Below are 24,591 nucleotides of genomic sequence, written 5' to 3' on the forward strand. Positions count from 1 at the left end.
GGCTCCTTTGAGGCTGCCATTTTCCGTTTCTGGCCAACACCCGTCAATGAGCAGAACCACCCCATTCCCGAGTCATGGGACTCACGTGGGCAGAAGTTTTGGAGAAATTTCCAGGTATAGAATGTAAACCAACTATACATAAAACTCTGAAAAAGAAAAGATGCAATACTTTGATTTTGGAAGACACTAAAATATTCTCCTAATCCTTAGTATTTGGAAAAGCTGGGCTTCTACTAAGCCACTTATTTATTTCACAGCCAATGAGCATCTTCCACAAACCCTGTTTCCCTGTGTCTGCTGGGAGCTTCAGGCACATTGATGCTGTCTATCTTATAAGTCACAAGGCAGAGGCGTGTGTCTCACGCCTGCAAATCTCACACAGGCTCAACTCCTAGCCTCACTGTATGAACTTGGCCCCATTTTCTCACGTGTTTATTTGGTATCTGTTCTTCTGTAAGCTGCCTGAAATGCTTCTTGGAACAAGTCAGAAGAATGAGTGGGTAGAGAAATGGACAGAAGGACAGGTGAGAGATGGGCAGACAAACAGAGAGTCTCCAAGAGAAGGGGAGCAATCAAAATTACCTATGCAAAACCCTCTTCTAGTCAGGGAAGGAAACCACCACGGAGAAGTGTGAAGAGGCAGGTAGCTTAGGACTGTTTCCTGGATTCCATGAAAAGTCACACCAAGAGATGAGAGGGTAGAACTATAAATAATAAAAGAAAAAAAGCATGCATGTTTGAAAAATATATCTACATTATGTACTTTCTAAAGAATAGAGTCAAATCAGCAAGGCCCAATAACACAATCCTTGGGTATTTACAGAAGTGAGAATCCCATCTCCAATCCGCAAGGCATCCCTTTGGAGCACTGAGAGTCTACACGGTGTGGTCATAAAGCCGTCACCGCAAAAGCTATGCTATCCTGCACTTACAAGGAAAGAGCAGCTGTACTCGGTCTGCCTACACGCGTCTTTTACAGCCCTCAGCACCTCTACGGGGGAGGGACGCCTAGCGAGCCCCATCTCTGCAGGACAGAAAACAAGTCCAGGAGAGGCTAAGCCGACCCACCAATTCTCCATCTCACAGGACTTGTCACTCCAGACCCGGACTTGAACTCGGACCCACGTTTGTAACCAAAGTACTACCGTATTTTATGTGCTTTTTGTGTGTATAATACATTTGTTTCTGGCATGAAAGGGTATTTAATAAATGATCGGTTGTCTTGTCTATCTCATTAGCTCACAATCTTTATATTTTTGTATTGTACTCTTCCCCTGGAGAAAGGAACGGAAAGAGCGGGGGTCAGAATGAGGTGGGGCTCCATTCTTTATCTGTTACCTCATCTCATCCAAGTCCCCAAACAGGGAGAAAGAGCAAATGTTCTCTTCATCATTTAAAGAGAGGGCTCCAGTGATGGTGACATACTCAACTCCAAAACCAAGTCTGGGGGAAGGGCACATGTAGCAACGAGAACAGTATCACCTGTAGGAAGGCAAAAAGAGCTCAGGGGATGGCTCAATGGGTCAGCCTGATTTAATTTCAATCGATAAAACAATAACACACTCTAAAAATATTAGCATACAATGGATTTGCTCTTTCTTGACATCTAGCAAGTTTCCACATCTCACATGTAACATTATCACGAACTAGTGAAAGGAAGAGTCCACAGACAAGGAAAATCAATGCCACAGGCAGGCTGAAACACAGGCTGGAGGAAAGGAAGAGAAAGGGCATAGTTAAGAAGAGGGGAAATTCTGGGAAAAAGACATCATCACAAGGACTCTCAAGCATCATCCAGCAATCATATAATCATTCTTTCAAGAGAAAGTTACTTAGGTCCTATTTTGTGCAACATTGTACAGTGGGCAAAGCAAGAGCACAGCATCCGGTGGCAGCAAGTTGCGGAGCTCCAATACACTTCTGATCCCGGTACCTTGCACACTTGTCCTCAGTATAAAGGCAAAAAATATAGTAAAATAATCCAATGTAAACTCTATGCAATGCTGAAAAAAAATTAAAGAAGACCTAAATACCTGGACAGACACACCACGCACATTCCTGGATCAAATGACAGCATTCTTGGGATGGCAGTGCTCCCCAGAGCGATCCATATATTCAACGTTGACTCGATCACAATCCCAGTGGGTTGCTCTGCAGAAACTGACTATCTGCTGCTACAATTCATATGGGAATTCGAGGATCTCAGTAACCAAACCGTAGTTGAAATAGAAGAACAATTTGAGAGGACTTGTAATTCTCAATTTCAAACCTTACAACTGTATCTCCAGGTGAGATTAGAGGCCATTTTTAAGTTATAATTGTGTTTATCCTTATTTTCTAAATTCTGTACAATGAATATACCTGTTAGAATAAGAAATATAAAAAGTAAGGTATTTTTTAAAACATGCAAACCGATTCATTCATTGGGAAAAAAATATTTTGACTATAAAGAAGAAAACAAATATCTAGTGAAAAAGGACTATTTAAAAACAAGAGTGCATTTACATTTTCCTAAATTGGAACCTGAAAAGCACAGACACATCAAGTTTCTAGGGAGAGTGTTGCAACATATTAATTGTTATTTCCAAAATTCTAATTGAACAATGAAAACTCAAGAAAGGGAAAATCTTGATTGACAGCCAACTGCAAACACATGGAGATCAAAGGCCTAGAAATCATAGTTCCTTTAACTCTGCTACTAACTCAATAGGAGAGGAAATTCCTCACAGAGGGGACAGTGGAATCCCATGCATAAGAAAGGATACACTGTACAAACTGCACTAGAATTGGGGGTGGTTTCCTTAGAAGAATTCTAAAGTTACAACATTGCTGAAAAACTATAAAAACACTGACAGACAGATTAAAACACACAGTCATATATATTATATAGAAAGATATGAAGTCTGCTCCCATGTTGCATAGAAATACGAACATATTTGTTCATTTATGGGCACTGATTACTTTATCCCAGGTAGAATATTTCAACTAAAATAGATAATCAATAATACACTCCTCTTGTCAAGGCTAGTTGATAAGTTACTCTGCTATGTAAGCATAATGTGTCTAAGATAGATTTTAAATTAGTGAAAACGATTTTTGTATGGTTTCTTGAACCCTTCTCAAAACACCAAGCTTAATTTTAAAATAAATCTGAGCAGTATTTCTATATGATCTTTTCCCTCGTGAAATGAACAACACAGTCTGTTGTCAAAATTCTTTCCTTACAATGATTCACGAGCACCGTATACTCACAAAACTGCTGGACAGCAAGGCACTATCCAGACACTGTGACAAAAGAAATGAAACACAAGGAAGACAGTGACCCTATTCTGCAGGGCTAATAATCTGTTCCAACACTGGGTTTTTATTTGATTGGTTTGATTGGTTAGAAAAATAAAATCACTCAAGTACATTCTTCTTTGAGCATTATGTAAATCATGACTCTTTTTAGTGTCATGAGCAGGAAAGACTTGAGCATGAATTGATTAGATCAACTAGGCACAATCATCACTGGAGCCTGAGTAATAAATAAGTACATGAGACCTAAAATAAACCTACACAGATCTCTACAAGGAAAATGAAGAGGTGAGTTCCCCAATGAGAAAACAAACAATCAAGAAATCAAAAAAGGAAAACTTTTTCATTAACGATTCCAGGCAGTAGTGGAGCATGGTGGTGAAGATCACAAATGCTGGGGACAAACATGAGGGTCTGAAATCCCACAGCACTGGGTAGCTGTGACACTGATATTTCAGTGAAATTTTCTGCACCTCAGTCTCCTATCCATAGACTGTGGACAACCACAGCACCCATCTCCTAGAACGGTCTTAAGAATTAAGTTATTTTTTATATAAAAGTTTAAATAAAATACCTCAGATTTTAAATATTACCCCAAAAGCTCAAGGAACAAAGAAAACAGTGATAAATTGGAGTTCATCAAATGTTAAAAATTTGCTTCAAAGGACACCATCCAGAAAGTGAAAAAACAACAGAGAGGAGAAAATTTTTTCAAATTATTTAACTGATTAAGTATTCAGATAAAATAAAAGAAAAAACTCCTACAACTCAACAAGAAAAAGAGAACTCAATTAAAATGTGAATAAAGTATCTGAAAATGTATTTTTCAAAGAAAATACACAAATGGCCAATAAGCACAATCAAACGATGTTCAATATCATTAGCTGTAAAAGAAATCAAGTCAAAACCACTAGGAGAAACCGCTTCACACTCACTACAAAAGGTTATAATAAAAAAAAGTGTAACAAGCACTAATGAAGACACAGAGGAAGCGGAGCGCGCAGCCCTTACTGGTGAGGATGTAACACAGCGTGGCCACTTTAGAAAACAGCCTGGCAGGTCCTCAGAGAGTTGAACATTTGGTTTATGAATGACCCAGCATTTCTGCTCTCTGGTCACCCAAGTAAGAGAACTGAAAACAAATGTCCACATAAAAACTCCTACAGGAGTATTCACGGCGCCATTACTCTTCACACCCAAAAAGCAGAAGCAACACAAATGACTATCACCTGATGAATGGGTAAACAGTGGGGCCCGGATATACAGTAGAATATAATTCAGCAATAGCAAAGCATGGAGTACTGACCCAGGCCACAACCTGGAAAAACATTGAAAAAGTTACTCAGTGTGAAAGAAGTCAGTCACAATAGACAGTTCCATTTACATGAAATAACTTGTTTTACATGAAATGTCCAGCACAGGCAAATCCACAGAGAGAGAACAGTGGCTGCCTGGGGCTGGGGGAGGATGAGGAAGATGGGAATGACTGCTTGTGCATACAGGGCTTCCTGTTGGGGGATGAAAATATTCTAAGATTGACTGCGATGCACAATTCTGGGCATTGAGTAAAAACCGCTGTACATTTTAATGGGTGAATTGTATTAAAACTGTTAAGGACAAAAGCACCTAGGGCCAGAACCTTCAAATAGTAAATGCAAATTGCTAACTTTTATTACAGGAAGAAGAAACTGCCCTCAGCATGAAAGCAGGAGATCGGCAAATGTGGGTTAACAGAATTGGACAAGAGCATTTCACTTGAAAGAGTTGCTGAGTGTACACGAAATATTCAGAAATAGGAAAATCAGCTTGACATCACGAAGAAGCATTCTGCTTCAAATGCAGATCAAGGATTCGGCAAGCCCAGCTGCTAGAAATAACCAGAGAAGAAACCTGGTTCTTAAAACAAGCACCAGAGCCAACAAGGAAATGGTGGTGAGGAAAGCAGGCAGCCAAAAATCTGGAACAGTTTGCTACAAATAATTTCTCCACTGAAAATTCAAAAATAAAATGAAAGTGATGCAATGCTGAGCTGGCCTCACGTTAAAGGGCTTCCTCTGCTGCTCGACAGTTCTGTAACCCCGAATGTGAGACTCAGGAGAATCAGCATGGCTCCTGGCAGTCCCCAAGTGACTGCCCACCAGCACGCTTACCACCATCACATCTGCCAGGGTTGTATTGCACAGAAGAGACCAACTTCTAAAAGGCACAGGAAATGTTTACCAGGGAAGAAAAGGCTGCTGTCAGTCCTGGGACAGAGGCCCTGTGAGCAGAGGCCAGAAGGCTGCAGGTGAACTGGAGTAGACCTGGGGCAGGAAGGGACCACGGAAGAGCAGATCTCAATTTTCTACTCTCTCTCCCTCGGGTAGGAGAGATAAAGCCTGCATCCTTCTCACCTGGAACTGTGGGTTCTGGCTGGCAGAAGTCTTACGTACAGGGAATGAATACTCAAGACTCTGTGGAAAAAGTCAAGAAAGCGAGAGGGCGTAGGGACCCAACTCCGCGAGCCTCTCAAATGCTCCCATATTTATTGTGTATAATCAAAGGAAAACGTCATTAACAGTTGAGTGATAGTAAGCAGGAACTTGGGGAAAGAAGGATGAGACAGAGATTGTAGAATCCACCATGAGTACAAAGGCTTAGTGTATCTTTAGCGAAGTCATGGTGTGAGAGGAATAAGATACATTCTTTAGACATGTGAATTACAAAGCAGACCACCAGACCAGCTAGGTCCTTGTTTGGGGGATAATAGAGTATCTAACTGCACACAAGCCCAGCCTATATAGCTGAGGGCCTGGGTCATTGCTTTGCGATGAGCAGAGTGCTATCTAAAACCTCATCTACGCAAGCAAAGCATTATCTCTGCTTTTTAAGGCAAGGAGACAGGAGTGAGTATGCACAGGGCCCTGCTTGCAAAGCAGTTACTAAGCATACGTTTTCTTCTTAAATTTGACAGGCGGCTGGGGTCTGTTAAAATTTGTTAACCCAATCATGGGCTCCCACATGGAACCATTATGAAGGACACCCTAGGGTGACAAATCCTGGCTCTGGGTCTTTTCCTGCCAGCTTCAGCCACTCTAGCAGAGTCTAGGCACATTCCTGAATAATGATCATACAGAACCACCCACACTGTTAACTACTGGTGCTTGAAACTTAATTTTAGCTCTACACAACTTAACGTAGAAAAGTTTCAGAAATAAAAGATATTATATTTATTTTATATCTCATCATAGGACTGATTTTTCTGATTGCTCTAAGCTGCTTCTTCTTGGTAAAGCACCTAATTCTGCAGGTGAATTCAGTACTTTCTTTGGGCATAACTAGCCAGTTTGGGCTTGCTAACTTCTATTGGTCAAATACCGATACACTTAATTGATTTCATTGTTCATCAATTTCAGCTGGGAGCAGAGGGAGTGTCACTCTGTTCCTCAGCCCACCCTCAACTCTTTATCATCAGCAACTCAGGCCTCCGGAAACCAAAAAAAGCTTTTGTTTCCCTTCTACAGTTTCAACAAACCCAACAGGATACATAAGCCTGGAGAAAGAATTCAAAACAAATGTTAAAACAAAAATCAATAAACCTGAAGCAACTCCATCTCCGAATCATGATACACAATGACATGAGATTAAGTGTGTCAGGCACAAAGCATGGGTGAGCCTGACCACCTGATTTCTATTCTTCAAAGGAAGGAAAGTTTTCTTATTTTTTATTATCACTCTGTCATTGTTTCTGATTAAGCCAAAAACTAGTCTATGAAATAATTAAGCATTGAAATAACAGATTATTGTTGTATCAATTACAGAAGGCATTCAGAGGTGTTAGGAAAAACCACCTCTGTAAAAAATGTCTTCCACTGTGAAGAACACGTATACAAAATGCAACAGAGAATTCAAGCTCTTGTGGGGAGTAAAAGCCACAGAAACAAAGCAAAGTCATTACTATGAGTCAACTCAAAATTCACTGGACAATCATGTTCAATGCATTCAATGAAATTTAAAGGCATACTGCAAACCATATACTTAATGATCTGCAGGCTAGAGGAAGAATTTCTCTCTTTAACAGACAAGATTAATCAACAGGGTGCCCCACCAAACAAGGACCAAAGAACAATCAGGTTTTTAACAGTTCTGATAAATCAGCATTTTCTAAAGATCAAAATCCAGAAATTTTAAACATTCATTCACACCACAATGAAACAAGCACTTAAAAAAAACCCAAAGAAAATAAGCACATAGAACATGTACATAGATCAATGAGAATTTCTTGTGACGCTGGAAGAAACAGGCTATAGTCTTTTACTTGAGAAATAAAACTACTTTTAAAGATAAATGCTAAAACACATTTCATCATTCATGTTGCCTTGAAAAATCTGAGGCACTTGTATCTGATTAGAAAAGCAATTCTGAGTAATAGTGTGTTACAATTCAGTGCCAGTTTGCTTTAGAAGAAAAGAGAAAAGAAAAGCTACTGTTTCTCATATCCTGCACAAAGTGTGAAGTGTCTCCCTGCCTCTTTCTCCTCCCGTTTTCTAAGCTCATGCTTCCCAACCCTTCTGAAACAAGTATGAGAACCTCTTATTCCCGCCAATATGCCAAATGACAAAAGAAAATCAATTTATTTGTGTAAGTATATGCTTATACCTTGAACTGGAAGAGAAAGATATCAGAAGTCTATATGGAACTTATTTCTACATTCCTGAAATCACACACACAAACGTTCACACAGACACAGACACAGACACATACCCCCTGGATTACTGGGAAATTCACAAGGTTATGATTTCCATCTTCTAGAAGATAACTTTGTAGTTAGTCTAAAATACAAAACTGTCAGCTTTGGAAAGCCTTGATCACCTGCTAAAGCATCCAAATATCAAAGAGACCCAATTAGCCTTCTCGGTAGAATGTAATTTCCCATGATGGCAAAACATACCCTAAGAAGTACTGGATCCAAGTCTCGTGTTTATCACTAGCTATGATCGCTTTTAAGCACATTAACAGATTCAGAAACGTATGTCTCAACAGCATTTATTCTTATTGAAATAGTATACGTGTTCAATTGCCTATACAGAGACCAGGTCCCATGATGGAGTTTAAGAGCTATTTTGTGTATTGCAATATTTATTTTTAAGTGCAGACAAGGAGGATGGGTATTACTCAGTTGTAGAGAACCTGCATAGCATGCACAATGTCCTGGCTTCAGTCCCCCGTACCTCAAAAAATATAAATAAAATAAGGGCATATTTAAAAATGAGTAAAGTTATAAAAAAATGCAGACTAAAAACCACTGCAATCTAGGAGACACAATTACAATAAAAAAACAAGAGTTTCTATCAATTATTGGCTATTTGCCAATCGCAGAGACAACCAGAATTCACACCTGATAACCATCACGTGTGATTCTCAGCAACCCTACTAAGTAGACACGGATGAGAAACCAGGCTCTGCGGATGAGGAGACGGAGCTCAGAGGAGCCGGGGACGCTGACCGTCCTGCTTCCCGTGACACCACATCAGCCCAGCGCAAGCGCTGACGGAGCTGCTATGAGGGGACACCCAGCTGCATGGAACCTTGGGGCACTGGGGAGTCCCAGAAAACACTAAAAACTGTTCAGTGAAAAACCAGCTCAAATATAATACACTGTGCCACATTGTTTAAACAGGGAATATGACTGAGACCTTTTTGATGCCTCCGTGTCCTTTCTGCCATCGTCAGTTACTTGCCCTCACAGCGTGACCAGTGATGAACTGGACCCCATATGAAGTGCACTCAGATGGCAGAGCATTTGAAGCTGTTTTATGAAGTTTGTAAGACTCTGTGCCTCACACAGGCGGTCATCCATCACTTCTCACCGGTGTGGACGTACCACCTGAAAGCACTCCTTTCTGCTTTTTAAAATCCCTTCATCTACTCCAGACTTTTCAACAGCAAAGAAGAAGCTAAACCACAGACAGTGGACAGCTTTTCACCAAATTTCTTGAACGGCCCATCAGATTACCTGGAAGCCCTTTACTTTTATTAAACCCACTTCCAGGTACTTCATCATTTTCTGATTGGTGGACTTGGCCTCTGACTGAGCTACTCAGAGAGCTCCCAGCCTCACATCCGTGAGAGGACCCTGCTGTTGGGAGAAATCAGTGAGAAAGGCGTACATCCCCTAGTCAGGTCTGCACGGCTAGAAGTGCCACAACGTGCTAAAAATTTATACCGTCATAACCCCTGGGCTCCCATGGACTGGTTTCACATTAACCAAACTCATGAGACACTGATACAAGAAAACCAGAAATTTAACTTATTAATGTAACAGAAGACGTGAAACTATGAACCAGACTGCAATATCAGAGTTCAACCATGAGTATATGTTCTCCTCCACGGCCCAATCACGGGCAGGCAGTCACATGGCAAGTGTGGACAGAAGCAGAGCAGGAAGGATTTCTACATTAATTCAATGGACTAAATTTCTGTTATACCAACAGATCTGCTGCCTGGAAAACAATTAATGCTAATCACGGTGCACTCTTCGTGGACAGTTGCCGAGACACGACTGTGAGCACCTGTGTAACTCTCCTTTCCCTGTCCTTTATGGGCTAATTGAGGCACAGACGTACAGAAATCGAGGGATGCAGATACATCTAAGCACCCAAAGCCCATTCTGGGAGCCACAATACCATACAGCCAGGGTTAAAATACTTGCTCTGCCACTTACTGGTTCTGTGACCTTGGCCAACTTACCCTCTGTGTGCCTCAATTTCCACACTGTAAAACTGGGATAACAATCAAACCTTCCTTACTCGCTTGTTGACAAGATTGAAGGATTCATTTCTGTAAAACGCTCAGAAAAGAATGTAGCACATTTTTGGTGCTCAACAAATGTCAAATTAATATTACAGTGGTTTACAAGTCTCCTTCCTAATCATCTTCTGTGTTTCCTGGCTAGACTAATACCCAAAGGAAATTTTTATTTCTCCTTTTATAAACTCTTGGGGTGCACCCTTCTGTTCCATCCCACCACCTGTTTAAACTGATGGAAGGGATACCTCCTCCCCACTCCTCTGGGCCATGCAGAGTGCTACTCCCTTCACAGCCCTGACCCCTGGCCCACAGCTAGCCCTCCTCACATTAACAGATTGAGTTGTGATTCCAGGGAGACAAGCAGGGCATGTGAAACCCTTCCTTTCCCTCCAGTGTTGGCCACCCTAGGGAAGCACCCTGGATGCTCAGCTCCATGGCAGAACAGCCCTGTGCATGATGGGGCAGATTCTCTCAAGGGAAGGCTTGTTGTGGCCCAGAGATACCTGGGACAGGGTGAGTCTCTACTTCTGGGACACAGTATCATGACACTCATTTACCCACAGCCCTGAAGTTCATGGAGAACGTGGCTTCATCAGTAACAAAGAAGACATTTAACGCCTGCCTACTCTTTTGTGTCATCTCTCAGTTGGCTGCTGGAGACAACATGTGTATAAGTATTGGTTCCCCTTAGGCCCCAACATATATGAAGTAACAAAAATTTCTGTGGCTTAACGTTGGTCCAGGGCGACTGTGTAACAGTTCTGACTCTGCTGATGCTAAATTATGGGTGTAGGAATTATGGAACCTCCTCAAATATCTTTCATCATAAAATCAGCTTTTCTTATTTTCTTGTTTCTTTGTAATTACCAAAGACTATAAAATGATGGCTTCACACAAAACAGCAGCTAAAGTTTATGAGCTCTCTTGACGTACCCACTGTGTTAAACACGTTACATAATTACTAATTCTCACAATTCTACAAAGCAGATATGAGCGTCCCCTTCTCACAGACAAGGGGAAAACTCAGAACGAGCTGACTCAGGATCACGTGGTTCAGTGGCAGCACGTGCAGGCAAACCCAAGTCAAGAAACTACACCCCTTCATATATGTACCAAATCAACTGCCACCAATTAACACACAGCGGCGGGGTCAATACTCAGGGAACTCAACACACTTTTCAGCTTTATGGTGCTCCAGAGGCAGCTTCTAGCTGTTTTATAAAATCCCGGCTCACTGGTTTCTAACACTAGAAGAAAAGGCCGATTTTGCCATTGTTTGCACAGCAAGTCTGAAATGTTCACAGTGAGATAACAGAATAAAACTATGATATAAGCAGAAAAATTTTTCCAGGTAGAAAGACATAATGGACATTGTGCTATTCTGAAGCATTAAGCAAAGAAATCAAAATAAAATCACATTGTTTAAGCCTTATTTTACAAACAGAAAAATTAAGACTGTAAAAAGTTGCAACAGCGCCACCTATGGCTAAAAAGACCTTCCAGGTTGCCGGGAAACATGCAACACAAAAATTGACTGTAGGATGAGAAACGAGAATCAGGTAACTAGAAGCTTATGTAGCATATACTGCACTTTGCTTCGGGGGAATGGACGGGTATTCAGTATTTAATCTGATATTGCTAATACTCCTAAATATAAACAAAATACATAGGCTCATGGAAATTCATCTTAGAAGTGGAAAGATTCCAGTCCAGCCACTTCATTTTACATGAGGGGAGACTGAGACCTGAGATCTGTCCTCCTGGCAATCAGCAGCAAAGCTCTCCTAGGTCTCATGTCTTGCACTGTAGTAAAAACCAACAGAACTGTACTACGCCTATATTCATAGAAGTCACGTCTGTATTTCTCCAACAGTAGGTAATCTAAGTATCTTGCAAAATAGTTCTCAAAGAGCCAGAAAATGATACAAGTTTGTTGAAATACAAAAACATTTATTTACATATTAAAACAGCATGAGCTTTATTCTCTCTATTAAAAAAGTGACATGTCAAATCAAAATTTTGAAATTTTAAAACCTGAAAAGAGTGCAGAAAAAAATCAAAATATTCTTTAATCACAAAAGAGAGAAGCTTATTCCCTGAAAATAATCAATGTGGATTTTTCTAAACTTAATGGTTCTGGTCAGAATCCCGAGAAATTAAATGTCTGATGGATGGTTACACGGCAATATGAATTCTGAGCTGTAACAATACACATTCTGTGTAAATAATCTTCAAGGTCGTCTGCTTAAGGCAATTTAAGTAGTCCCTGTCTCACTAGAATGACACAGATTTCAATAAAGCTTCATACTGCACTTATAAAAAAACTGAATCCTAGTTTCTTTAAGCCATATTAATGTATATCATATATATACATATTGAATATGCATCAGAAATAAGCTACACTTTTTAGTATTCAGAGTTGATACTTCTAAACTATCAGTCACTGTGACAGCACATTTTTATTAAGCACCTATACGGTGCTTTGTATACAAGGCGTCCAGCTCTCACAGTCAGACAAGGTAAACCATATTACTCAAATTTCACAAATGATGAAATATACTTAAGCCAGGTAAACAACTAAGATATTCATCATCAGGAAATAAAAGAGTAAGGATTTTACTTACAATACTCACTGACAAAGTTTTCTTTCATACTAAGACTACATAAAACAAATTCAGTGTTTGGAAATTTTTCAGTAAATAAACACCACTAGAAAAAACAAGTAACATCATTAGCAACAGTTGGACTTTCAAAGACCACTTCTCTCTTGCACAATAGTTATTTTAAATGTTTTGTTTTTAGTTCTCACAAAGCACTAAATTAAAAAAATATTACCTTTAAAGTCATTACCTGAGAATAAAACATTTGTGAAAATGTACAATTTTAATTTATGTCACTCTGCCTCACATTCTCACTGGTGTCTCTCCTTTGAAGACCTCATCAGGCTGAGATAGCTAAAATCGGTCATTTATGGACTCACAGGAGTTCGGGAAAACACTCAACGGGAGGCTGATTAGAGGAGCAATTGAGAATTCATCCTGTGCAGCCTGGATTCCAGCATCGAGCTAGCCACCGCCAGCTGCGTGTGATTTGGGGCAAGCTGACCCATCTCTCAATCCCTCAGCTACAAAAAAGGAGACACTGATACCTACAATCAAACACCTGCTATGAAGTAAAATATGAGCAAAGCATTTTAGCCTCAGTTAGGCGTCCACTCACAGCGAGTTTGGTCATGATGATGAGGAGGATGGCAGTTAATAAATTAAGCTCGACCAAACAGGAGATATCACCTTAAAGGAGAAACATTCTAAGTCCATGAGAATTTCCTTTTGGATGGATTGCAGAATATTCTATAGATTTTTTTTTAATAAACCAAATTTTGTCCATTAATTGTAGATTTACAGGTTCATGGACAAGTCTCCAGAAAAAGAATTAGAGGCCTCTAACCTCTGAAAACTAAGATGTAAATTTTAAAAAAAATCAGGGAAGAGATTATACCTCATTTGGGAGAGTATGTTCTTAGCATGCATGAGGCCCTCAGTTCAGTCCCCAGTAACTCCATCTAAAAACTTTGTTTTGTAAGAAATAGAGAATTAAAGCAAAAAGATGGAGGAATAGGGAATTTTTTAGAGACTCATCTCAGATTTAAGATGGGGAAGAAACCATCCAATTCTCAGAAGAAATCTTGAGGACTATGTAAACTGGATCTGAGATGTCTAGTCTTTTAACATTATTCATGAAATCATATTACCAAGTCTTAAAACTACCTGATAAACCACAGTGGTGATACTGATCATAACAGCTACCATCACGTATCGAGCTCCGGCTAGGACTGCTCTGTTCTGACATCTCTGCACCTCAGGCCTCACCAGGCGGAGAGCACTAAATTCGGTCATTTATGAGCATCTCGTGTAAGTCCTCCATTTGTGCTTCTCACTCTCCCCTCACCAGCTCCTCTGAGGGAAGCACTGTTATCATCTTCCCCACCCACAGATAAGGCCACTGAGGCACAGAGACTAAACCTGTTCCAGGCCACATTGGCATTAAAGGACGTCTGTATTTCTGCTGTTTTGCTTTTCACAAAGGAATCTGAGATATCAATTCAAGGCAGACTGTTAAATAATCAAGTCTGTCAGGTCTTCACCTCAAAGAGCAGATACTATAAATTCCTGATGTAGGATGAGGCTGCCGCCACAAACTGACTCAGCTTGAAATTAATATCCAAGATGAAGCAGCGGATACACGTAAATATTCACGATTGTCAACTCTGCTCACGGGTCTGGGCCCTTCACTGCCTGAAAGGGGGTGAAATCCCCACCCGTGTCTGGGAGGGAAGCCCGGCTCTTCCCGGGCTCACCCAGGCTTCATGGGCTATTTACCCCCACAGACTAGCCTCAACGGTTAAAAGCTCTCAAGATTTTTACACCAGGCAAAACTGAAAGACATTTCTGCAGATGGAGCACTTCTCAGGCTTAAATTTTTTTGCCTACACTCAGCCAGAGGGAGAAAAGGAACAGAACTCTACAAAGTCTCTGACCCTCACCACTCACAGGAGTAGAATGACCACAGCAGAAGATGGCACTTCACATTGCAGAATGAGAACAAAATAAAGATGCCCCAACGACAGGCACTCCCAGACACAGCGCTCAGCAGTCTTCTGCACAATCACGGTTGTGCAGCCCTCATCAACTTCTATTTCCAGAACACTTCATCAGCCCAAAAGAATCCCCCTATCACTAGCATTCACTCCCTAATCCCCCTCCACTCAGCCCCTTCCAACCATCACCTGCTCTCTGCCTCTGCATGTGCCTATTCTGGGCATTTCAGATCACTGAAATCAACAATTTGTGACCGTTTGTGTCTGCTTCCTTTCAAATAACAAGCTGTTATCAAGGCTTGTATATTTTGAAGTGGTATCAGCATCTCTTTCTTTTTTTTTTTTGGAAACGTTAAAGATTATTAGAAGGTGGTAAGTACTATCAAAAAGAGTAGAGTGGAGCATAAGTGATTGGGTTTCAAACGGAAAAGTGTGGGTTGAACAGTCAGGGTGGAATTCCCAAAACAGGTGGCTTTTTCATTCTCCTCTTTTTTTTTCTTTTTTACTCACTCTTAAGTGTGAATAATGTTCCACTACATGGAGATACTACATTCTGTTCATCCATTCAGCAGCTATTTATGGACGAGGTCCAGAAAAATGAGTGTAAGAGGTGACTAGCATGGATGGCATTTAAGCAAAGGGCAAAATGTGCTTTCAAAAAAAAAGCCAACAAAGAGAGGCACAAGGAAATTCAGTGCGTTTCTGAGCAAAGTGCTTGCTTGCTTCGGCAGGACTACCGTGCAGGGCTGGGGCGGATATTGGCAGGAATCACGGTGAGGGAGTCACCTGAGAAGACACCCCACTGCAAGCAGCTCAGCCAATCCTCCTCCCTCATCCTGTATTGTTAGAGCAATGTGTCTAGGTTACTCTTATTTCAATTAATAGCACTTTAACTGCACATCTGATCATCTCCATCAGACCACATTACCTCCAAGTCACAGAAAATCATTCACTGACTGGAGCAGCACCAGGACATAACGGTGATGGATCAGGGAGTCCTACAGCATTCCAGCCTGCAGGCACAAACCACACATGTGCCCTGGTGATGTCCAGAAAATAAAATGCATGGAAATATCTCACTGCTGGTACACGACATCTGACCTCAAATTGCCCGAAAATCATGCTGGCAAAGCACTACTCAACCTTCTCAGTACAAAAAAAAAAAAAAAGCTAAGAAGGCAAATTTAGGCTCTTCCATTGAAAACCAGCAGCCACCACTGCCAGTATTTCAGCTGGAATGCTCCTGACTTTGAAAACCACTGCGCAGTTACTTTTCAAGCGTGAAACTGATATATATATACCACGTAGATGATATTGCAGTAGGATTTTTCTTTTCAAAATTTCCAGTTGCAACATTAGCACAAGAAAGTTTATGTTTAGGCTTTAAAAAAAATCAATTATCCTCCACTTTCTTAATTTTGAACTTATTATTATTTTATAAATGGAGCTATGGTGCGTATTTAAAACCTTTTGATTTCTGAAAACAAGACCTTTATGACCTCACTATTTCAGAGCAAACTTTAACGATTCTGAGAGGTGGGGCCTGGGGCGCTCACTAACAGCTCTTTAAATACTGGCAAGGATGTGCTATTAAGTAATGCAATGGCTCTAACTCCACATTAGCTCAGAAAGCAAAGAAACCACACCAAAATCTTCCTTAAATATTTTTATATTCCTATTCTTTTGAATATTAAAGTTCTTAAAATATATGATGTTTTTTGAAAAAGACAACAGCTGTATTAATTTTCCTCTCACCAAGAAAGCAGTCTTTATCAGGAATAAAAACCCCTATGGAAATCAAAATGACAGGACGTTTCTAGCTAAGTGAACATCCAGATATGAACACAAACCTAAATCCTACCAGATCTCACTCGAAGGAGCTCAACAAAGGCCTGGGCAACCCGGGAGATTAGCTCTTTTGTTCCAAATGTTGGCTGAGCTAAGATCATCACACTAGGCATGGAAGGAGAGAAGAGGAATGTCCACCTGGCGGCCTCCATCCGTTTCCTTCCAGCCACAAGGTGCCTCTAGGGCAGCCCCGCTAACAAGCCCCACATAAGGAAAGCCGGCATCCACACTGCCCCTGCCGTCCCGAAGTAGCCCCGATGCCCATATCCCAGCCTGTGAATGGTCTTCTAATGATCCCCCAGTTGGTGGCACCCTCCCCCTCTTCCCCGCTACGCACAGATACACAGAGCCATGACAGCCTTCCCAAAGCACAAATTTGATTACATCAATCCCACTTCAAACACTTCAGAGGCTCCCTGTTAGAGTTCTAGCCCCACCCCAGGCCCTGCTCGCCCAGTCTCATCTCAGGACATAGGTCCCCAGTGACCTCAGGAGCCCCCAGACCTGCTCCTACTTCCCACTTGCCTCCAGGCTCATTTTGACTGTTTCCCAAGGAAGCCTTCCCTCCCTCCAACCTCCACAATTTGTTCCTCTCTTCCTAAAACATTCTAGGCTAAGTCAACTTCTGACAATGCTAAGTTCTCAAGAAGCAAATACATTTTGCTTACTAATGTGGCTACACTCTGTCTCCCCTAGACTCACTGAAGTGCACGTGTTATGAATAAATGAATGACGGGTTGGGTCTCAAAGGGACTGACATACCTGCTCTCGCCCATCCCGACCCATTTGTCTGTAGTATATCTGAAGCAAAACCAGAAGTACCTTTCCTTAGGGTCACTTTCTGTTGACACCCTTCACTGCCTACTGTGTCAGTTCTAGTAAAACTCAACTTCTTCCAAAGCCCTACACCACGGACTCTCTCCAGTGTCCTCCCCAGCAGGGGCTCCCTCCACCCTGGACCGCACAGGGCACTCTCCCCAGGTCCCCACGCCAAAAGCCTCCAGGCCTCTACCCGGGCTGCACCTGCGACCTGAGCCACATTCTTGACTCCTTCTCCTGGCTGACTCTTACTCTGTCCTCACAACTGAATGTAGAGCCCATTTCTTCCAGGAAGTCCTCTCTGATAATGTCCTTTAGGTCTTGTCTGGCCTCTATCTATAGCAGCAGTACATGGTGACCAACTGGGTGTTTGCCCGCTCCTTTGAGTCCACGAACCCTTGGGGGCCACGTGGGAAGGAGTGAGAGATTACAAGACGGGTGGGGGAAGCAAAAAGCAAAAATCACAGCCCAAGTCCCAAATTCAAGGATACATTCTCAGAAAAAACTATAAACTATTTCACACGGGTCCAATTTGGCTACTATTTTTGTGGCTTGGGGACAGCAAAAACTTGGTGTTCTAGTCCAAAACCCAGGTTACATGCAAAGAAATGTATATATTCATATCCAAAGGAAACCAGAGCTGCTCAACAACAGTTTGCAGTTAGAACTGAAAGGAAATTTGATAAAGGCAATCTCTCTCTCTCTCTTCTTCCTTTTCTAGCATCATATAATTTTAGAAGTATTTGCGTGACTAACAGATGGCTACAGCCCGTGATTCTGCACTGAAGTGTTCGGGGCTGAGGAAGCCCAGATTACATTCACTCTGTAAGTGCAATCACACCAACACACTGATAGGTGCCGTGAGTGGTGCAGCTGATGTTCCAAAGCAGGCAACATTATTCTGTAAGAGAACTCTAAATAGAAAGGAAGAAATGCAATGTCCTGTACTCAATTTCATTTGTAATATGGGCCATTAACTGATAGTATATCTTGACTAATGAAACCCAAAAATAAATTGTCAACGTCGATTTTCTTCATCTGACCGTTTTATGCTAACATCGGATATTAAACCCTCACTCCATACGGAAAGCTCAGGCCTATGCTGCAGCACAGTTACATCCCGTGGAAGAAAGCGGATCAAGGGAGAATTGGAGAGTTTCCCTTCAGAAGCTGCGAAGTGTGGTTTTGAACCTGTACATCATTTGCAACCACGACATCGACAAAGGAGTTAGACGTTACCTCTGTGCGGCGAAAATCACTGCGTGCTTCAGAACCATCAAACAACGCTGAGCTTTGTAAAACGGTCCAGAGGCGCTTAAATCATACTTTTTCTGAAAGGCTCCAAAACTGACCCACTTCACCATTCCAGGTATAACAGGGAAGTACTGGAAACAGTAGAGAGAACATGCCCTTGAAGTCTGACAAGGCCCTGCTTGAATCCTGCTACAGCATTTACTAGCCGCTAAATGGACCAATTCCTTAACCCCTCTGAGAAGGCTTCCCAAACCGCAAAAGGGGGCTGCCACCGCCCACCTGGGAGGCATGGATGTGAATGCAACACGCAAGTAGGGCGGCCGACTGGTACCTGACACGGGGCCTGGCTAGTTTCCCTCCGCTGCCCTTCTCCCCCTTTAAACTTGCACTGTTCCCCCGGTAATGATCAAGCCCCTGAAACAGACTACCCGTGTCTTCTGTGTATCCCTGGATACATGCCTTACCCTTAGGAGGCCAGAAAAATAACTGCCTCCTCCCAAGTCACTAACAATGTTCTTAAGAGTCTGGGTATTTTTAACTCTATTTTTCAGGGAGACTATTCCAGAACTTTCCAAGCACCATTCTCCAGGTTGGCTCCCCTGCCAGTGCCCATCCCTTCTCACCTCAGATCCTCTGTCTAACTGCCTTCTGTTCATGGGAAAACGAGTCCGGTATGGTGGGGCTCCCAAGGCCTGCCTCCCTCCCTCACAGGTGATTGTGACAAACTTCTCCCCACTCCTCACTCCAACTCTAGCTTCTGAGGAGTCTATCCTCCCAGACCCTGCAGACTCTGCACCTTCCCAAGACGCACACTTGGCCATGACCCTCCCTTCAGATTTCTTCCTGGCTGGTCCTGCCCAGCCCCCGGCCCCTTAAGGATAACTGGCATTGCTTTGACAATGGCAAACGCCACTGACTGACACACCAAAGCTGCATGGTCTGGGCTTTCCTCCAATCCAGACACAGTCCTACCCCACCTCAGCCTCAGTCTGCAGCCCTCGAGATGATCTAATTCACATGCAAGGCTGTGAACAGCAGCTAAGAATGTATCTCTAGTACGGCTCCTTCACCTGAGCCCCAGGCTCATCGACCCGAGTGCCTCTTTGAAGTCCTAACTTGGATGACAAATGGCATCTTAAAAATGCCTCATGTCCACCATTTACTCTGGAATTCCATTCCTGGCAGGTATCTCCCAGACTCCCCATTTTAGTAACAGCCCCAGCACCCACCGAGGTGTCTGAGGTCACATTCAATTTCCACTGTTCCGTCCCCCCCAGCCCTGCCCTGGAATCAGTCCGTCAATAAGCCCATCTCAAGTGTAGTTCTGCAGGGACCATGGCCGGAAACACACAAACTCACAGCATGGTGCACTAACAGTCCTCCGTAGGGTGCTCCCTGGAGGGGGAGGCATCTCCTGCCGCTGTTCACCTCAGAAGGCACTGGATTCTCACACAGGAGTCCCAGGAGGAGGGACTCAAGGTTCTCCCGTGGTCTGAGCTTTGAAGGGCCCAAGGTCTGGGGGAGCTCCTAATTAGCAGACACACTTGCCAATGAGCAGATGAGGATGAGGGAACCCATGCAAGGCTGTTATCACTTCAACTCATGGGCTCTCAGGGGCCACGGGAAAGGCCTGTGTCCAAGGTACAGCCCGGCCATCACAGATCCCAGCCTGCATTTACCAACCCGGACAGCCTAGACTCCATCTACTTGTGACACTTACTTCTGTTCTGTTCCCCACCCAGAATGTGATGGACTCATTCAGATATTCTGGCCTGTCTCAAGCGAGACAAATTCAGTGAAAAATGAAGTGTCCACATTTGGACCAGAGCATGAAAGGAGAAACAAGGCCTCATGTTCAGCATGATGGTGGTGACCAAACAATTCCGCCAGGTGAGATGAACCAGGGTAGGGGTGAGAATCCAAGGTCCTAGGTCTGCCAAATCATCTTCTTTCACGGTTGTCTGGGGTGTTGGAGACTGACTAACACAAACTAACGACACGGCTGTCAGTGGTGGACGTCAGCTGCAACAGAAACGGATTCAGCTCTTTACTGCCAACATGGGTTAAAAGTAAAGGCCGAGGCAGGGAGGTCTGCACGGCTGCTGAGGCAAACCACAGACCCAGCTCTGAATGCCCACTGGCTGGAGCAGAGAGGAAGCTACGGCCCTTTTAGCAGTCCCTGTGTCCAACAGATCCAGGTGAGCCAGCTACTTAGGAGAAGGCCATGTTGTCCTGATACTCAGAAAAACCAGCCTCGTAAAGGGAACAAAATAGTGGCATGGATTTTAGACCCAATTCTGCCCCTTTATGAAGGCAAAGTAATGTAAATGGCACGGGGAAGTTGAATGTAAAAAAAAAAAAAATTAAAGAACCAAACGGTGACCACTTCCTCCAACAGCGGCCCCTGCAGCTGTCACCTCCGTGGCAGCCACTTCCTCTCCAGTGACCGCCGGCCAGGAAGCGCCGTCACGCACGTCACACAGCGACAGCCAGGAACCGCGTGCCGAGCACGTTTGTGTAAAAGCAGGAATCGAGCAAAATGCTGCAGAATTAAACCTTACAAGTTTAAATACTCCATGAAAAGAATGCCTCAGCAGCCGCCTAAATCAAATCGCATCTTACTTCTACAAAACAATCAAACAAATTTAGTAAGAGCGCATTTGTCACCAAATAAAAGGACGACCAAACATGTTCCTCAAAAGCAAGGATTTCAACAGGTATCAAACACCAGTGGGTGATGAGCTAACAAAGCAAATATTCCAAAAAATTAGAAAATTAAAAAATGACTAAGATAATAGATGGATCAAAACAGCTGTTAAGTTGTTGCTTTTTAAAGCGATGGAGACACACGGAGGGCAATCTGGCTATTTCCAATGCAGGGTGTGCACAACCCACATTTTCAGAAGCAACAACATGTTCACTGGGCAGTACAAGTGAAAAAGGAATAAAGAAAAAAGAAAAGAGGAACAAGAGAAAATTAGAAACACACAAGAACAAAAATGATTTTGACTGCATGTACAAGAATTTACGTGAGTGTGTGAGGTCAGGGACGTGGGGATGGTGAGACCCACCCTCACCTCCTGCTCCAGGGAAAGCAGGGGCCTGAGGGGAGCGGCGCTGCCAGGGGACCACAACGTGTTCAGCGCCCCTAACCAAAATTCCACCTACAAGCGTCGAGGCAGCTTTTGAGCTACAAATTTTGGTCGCATTTCAGTCTGGACAGATTTACTCACTTCCACCAAGAGTAGCAGGAGAGAATGAGGCTCTGCTCCTGCACCAAAGCATTGTTTAAAAAATTAATGACTGTGGAATAGTAAAAGCAACAATGGAGTAGAAGTGACTGGAGGAGAATGTGCTTGACCCTAGCTCACTGGCCGCGTTATCTCACTGACGTTCAGATGCTGGCTGAGCCCTTATGGTACCAGAACAGACAGACCCACAAGGAGGGAAGTTTAATGCGCTGAACCACTGTGGGCTAAGTACACATCCGGCTACTACGCTAAGTCCCAAGGGCAGACTTCAAAAGGCAAAAACAAGCTGGCATTTTCTGGTGGGTCTGCAGACTCAGAGACAAGCATTTGTTGAGCAAAAATGTCACCAGTGCCTCCTATGACAAAAGAAGTGGCACTGGCGTGGGGTCTGGGGCAGGGCTCCAGGCTTCCACTTCTCACTCACCAGTCTGTCCAGGGGGAGAAGAAGGTCCCTGCTTAGGTTTCGCTGATGAACCTACCTTGACTAATGTCTGGGGCCTCAGCAGGAGTTGACAGATGAGGTGAACGGAGCCAGACTCTGTGTAGCACGGTGCTGGCAGCTATGCCCTCAGCAGTGCCCAGGCTCCTAAACATGTCAGCTCATCTCCAAGAAGTAGATGGGGATTGCGGGCATGTAGATCACAGGGCCCTGTGAGGACAAGTACAGATCATGGCCACGACATGCCTCTCCTCTTCCTTAAGCCATAGAGGTATGTCCGGGGAGGAACAGAATATTCATCCAGAGCTTGCTAGGTGGGCTCTCGCAGGTGGGACTCGGGTCCCCCGTGCTTTTCACTCACAGGGCTGGTCTAGACATTCTATTTATCAATTCTCTAGCATCTTCTCCTCCAACTTACCAACAACCAGAAAGTAGGATCTGATCTTACGTAAGTTCAAGAATCACAGAGCACCTCCTCCAAAGCGGGCCTGGTAGCACATGCCAGGTCCTCTGACCGTCACCTGTGGGACCACCATGAGCCCTCTCCAGACTCAAGGACAGAGACCGTAGGCTAGGGGGACACAGCTTCCCTCACTCACCCCAGAAAAGGGGGACCACGTCTCGGCAAAGTCATCTCACCCTCTTCTGCCCGAGGGACAGCACGATAGATACACAGGGAAACAGAGCAGAAGGTGGGGGGGAAGGCAGCCCAGAAGAGCTCGTCTGTACTTCCGAGGCAAAGTGGGGCCTTTGACTTAATCACAGGGACAAACTGAGAATGAACATTTCCCTGCTCTGTCCCAAACACCGTGATACGCCTTTCCCTGCATAAGGAGTTCATTCAGAAGTCCCTGGCGGTGTTTCTGATGTCCTAACATGGCATGGTGGCTGTCGGGCAGGAAGAGACTGCCAGAGCTGAAAAGGTGCTGGGCCTGGGAGGCAGGTGACAGCGGATCCAGCAGCAGCTAAACCAGCGCCTCGTTTTGCCTCTCGGGGTTCAGCATCTCATCTATAAGCAAAGGGATGAGACTGTCCCAGGACAGGCTGCCCAACAGAAATGAAATGAGAGCCATGTAAAGAAAGTTTCCCAGTTGCCACGTTTAAAATTTTAAACAAAGAAACAAACCAACAAACAAAAAACAAATACTAGAATGTGATTTTAAGAACAGATCTTACTTAATCTACTGTATGTTAAATACTATCATTTTGACATGTAATCAATATAGGAAGTAAAGGGATAGTTTATGTACTTTTACTAGACAAGCCTCAGCGTCTAATGTGCATTTGACCTACAGCACATCTCAGCTCAGTCCAGCCTCCTCCCCAGTGCTCCTAGCATCCGTGGCTTTGGCTACTTTCTTGGACAGCAACTCCAGGGTTCCCACCATGTTCCTGGCTGTAAAGCGGGAGTAAGGGTCCACACTAACCCTAAAAGGATCTCTCTGAAACAAAGGCGGATTCTCTTTGAAATATCTGTAAAGCGGCGGGCTGCACCTCCCCTCCCCTTGGCTACAAGACAGACTTCTTCCTTGCTGATCCCTTTCTGGATGTAGGGAAGCAATCCGGCACACAGCCAGGGTGGGCTGGCCTCCAGGTAAACTTACCTGCTCTCTGTGTTCAGTCTCATGAATTCCTCCTTCTCAAACGGGATGCAGAGGAGGGGGATCTTGTCCCCAGATATCTTGGGGCCACCATCCAGCCACTTGGACTTGAGCAAGATGAAGAGTGAGTCAGTGAAGTCCTCGATCCTCTTCTCCACCACCCTGCAGTCCTCTTAGTTTGAAGGCAACTTCGGTGCGCGGCTGCTCGGCTACCTCCCCATGCTGCACAAAGACAAAAGCTAAGAGTCATTGAACGAGGTGCCATACAGCCCCTCTGCACGTGCAGCTTCTCCAAGGCCTTGGCAGAGAGACAGTCGGTAATGGTGACAAGGCCCACGACCTTGCCGTGGGTCTGGAAGATGCTCCACCCATTGTCGGGCACATAGTGGTGCCTGTAGTGCATACAGTGTGTCCACTGTGAGCCGCATGGGCTGATATGGCTCACCAAGGTGAGTAGCTGATAGATGCAAAAGAAATTCTCCTCTGAGGTGATCTCTATGGATTGGACCACAACGGGACGAGTCTGGTGGTCCTCAGCACACTGCACGTAGTCAGGGATGCTCATGTTGCAGGCCCTGCCGAGAGGGGAGAGGAGATCGAGGTACATAATCTGCTGTGTGCTACGGGCCCATCTGGGTTGCGGTGACCTGGTGTGTACCAGCCAGAAAGCAAGGGAAGCCAAAGCAAATCCAACGG

The 24,591-nt window shown here is 43.7% G+C and overlaps 1 protein-coding gene across 3 annotated transcripts in view; it reads right to left on the minus strand.

The window, feature by feature from the left end:
* Positions 1–24,591, minus strand: part of LOC140699645 (trafficking protein particle complex subunit 9-like) — a 193,253-nt gene that overhangs the window by 85,793 nt on the left and 82,869 nt on the right. Inside the window, exons 1-2 of one of the 3 annotated variants that reach the window (XR_012077891.1) lie at positions 23,899–24,023; positions 583–704 (exon numbers count right to left, since the gene is read on the minus strand). The exons of 1 other annotated variant lie outside the window; for it this stretch is intronic. The gene's annotated coding sequence lies outside the window, so the exon portion shown is untranslated. Of the gene's footprint in view, positions 1–582; positions 705–2,033; positions 2,269–23,898; positions 24,024–24,591 lie in introns of those variants that run through there. One more of the 3 variants, XR_012077890.1, reaches the window with a different exon arrangement.

Source organism: Vicugna pacos, chromosome 11 (assembly GCF_048564905.1).
Source record: "Vicugna pacos chromosome 11, VicPac4, whole genome shotgun sequence".
Classification (NCBI taxonomy): domain Eukaryota; kingdom Metazoa; phylum Chordata; class Mammalia; order Artiodactyla; family Camelidae; genus Vicugna; species Vicugna pacos.